At 57.7% G+C, this 2,080-nt stretch overlaps 1 pseudogene; it reads right to left on the bottom strand.

The window, feature by feature from the left end:
* Positions 1-1,800: 1,800 nt before the first annotated feature.
* LOC105310515 lies at positions 1,801-2,070 on the bottom strand (annotated as a pseudogene).
* Between the last annotated feature and the right edge of the window lie 10 nt (positions 2,071-2,080).

The following is a 2,080-nucleotide window of genomic DNA, read 5'->3' as shown; positions in this document are numbered from 1 at the left end:
TATAAGTTTTGCTTATTTCATGTTTCCACTATTGTCATTTTAGGGCAATGTTTAGGAACAAAACTGGGTTCAAAGTCCAGTTTTACCGTATAGTAATTCTGTGACATCGAGTTGTTGAACTGATCCAAGTCTGTCTCTTCATTTGTAAAATAAGGATCATAATATCGCTTTTAAAATGCGCTGTATGATAAAAGAAGTAATATCTGCACACTAGGTAGCAAAACCTGTGCCTAGTACCTGCTTCCCCCTTCACTAACCTCCTATACATTGTACTGTTCTTTAAAACTAAGCAATGGCTAAAGACCAAGACCATATTGTAAAAGATCTCTTTTGAAAAAAGCATCTAAGAGCTGACATTTGTGAAGTGTCCTTTTGGTATTGAAGTGGTTAAAATAAAACCCTTCTTTCGTGTTTAAAATCTGGCTGCACCAGCATTCCCATTTTCCACATAACGTGCCCTTCTCCGTGGCTGCGGTCACGTTTAGCAGGGTATATAGTAAAGCAGTGTATAGCACAGTGCTGCACTATATCTCGTGTTTGCTTTCTCACCTCTGTGCCTCTCCTACCAGGTACAACAGGCTGCCAGTTCTAGCTACTGCTTTATCCATCCTTCGCTTTCTTCCCAACCGTTGCTTTAAGAATGTGTCTTGTATGCGGACAGCTCCTTTTATGAACACAATATAGAAACTGCTCCGCAGTGACCTGGGCTGTCTTCCTGGAGGAAAATCCTTCTGTCACGTACCTGGCTGCATGTCTCCCCCGGCCAACGCTCACCTCCTCCCCTACAGGCCCCTTAGCCGCTTACCTGGCCACCAACTTCTCGCCCTCTGATACCTGGGTTTATAAAGCCGCAGAACCGGACGGAATTCTAAAGTTGGGGCGTGCAGCCACCCCCACCGATGCCCTGGCCCTCCCCGCACCAAAACCAGGCACCAGGCCCAGGGCTCTATCCTAAGGGCAACAAAACTTGGCTGTTTGCCTTCAAGGGAGGCTCGGTCCCCAAGACGCGGTAACCCAGAGCGTCCCCCGCGGTTTGCATCTGCGGCGGGGGACGAATCCCGGGAGGATGCACAGGCGCGGACAGCCTGGAGCACTCAGGGGGCACAGTGCCCACGGTGGTGCCGTGTTTGGGAAGACACGACAGGTCCTACTTAGCCTCAAACTCTGGGTCCAGACATCCTCGTAGTCCCCTGACCCCCACCTACCCCACCCCGAGAACCAGGAGCCACTTTTCCAGCCTCTGAGTGGGGAGCAGGACCCGGGCACCAGGAAGCCAGGGCGGCGCGCTCTTCGCCACCCCAGCCATTCCAGAGCCCCCCTTGCCAGCCACACTTAACGCTCTCTGTCGCGTCTGGAAGAGTAGGCGGGACCGGTACCCTTATTCCGTCGCTCCGGGGCGAGGGGTATGAGGTGGAGAATGAGGAAACCTCGCGAGTTAAAAGGGGTTGAAGCTAGCACTCTTGTGGGGTCTCCCTAAACCCTTGTCCCGGAAAGGGACGAGGCGCCTGGATCCACAATCTCCTCACCCCACCCCACCCCCACACACAGGAGCACAGGGCGGCTGGTCGTCCCCATTAGCACCCCATGCGCTCACCGACCCGCGCGCGTCCTTCTCCGACCGCGCGATGGGCTCAGGACCGCCGCGGGCAGAGGGGGTGAGGGCTGTGCGCACCACGTTTCCCGCGTTCGCCCAGGGGTCCCCTCGCCCCGCTGCCGAGGAGTGCAGCCCCCGCCCAGGTCCCCGCAGGCGGCCAGAGCTGTGTGCGCCGCCTCCTGCCGCCGCGGCCCGGGGCCCGTGGCGCTCACCAGATGGCCATCCTGCTCTTGGGGTAGTCCAGCCGCTCCAGGCAGCCGAGGAAGTGAGGCAGCGTGTGCGCGGCGTTGCGGGCCAGGAGAGCCACCAGCACCGTGGGTCTCTGCAGGGGCGACTCGGGGAAAACCCTCGCCTCCTGTTCGTCATCCTCCGAGTCCGGCTCGGCGGCAAAGCGCGCCCGGCAGCCGCCGCGGAGCAGAGCCCAGGAGAGGAGCAGCAGCGAGCAGGCGAGGGTGGCGGCGGGGCGCGCAGCCATGTTCAAGGCTG

This window comes from Pteropus vampyrus, unplaced genomic scaffold (assembly GCF_000151845.1).
Source record: "Pteropus vampyrus isolate Shadow unplaced genomic scaffold, Pvam_2.0 Scaffold5048, whole genome shotgun sequence".
Lineage (NCBI taxonomy): Eukaryota > Metazoa > Chordata > Mammalia > Chiroptera > Pteropodidae > Pteropus > Pteropus vampyrus.
The sequence above is the reverse complement of the archived record's forward strand: the minus strand, read 5'-3'. Positions and strand labels throughout refer to the sequence as shown.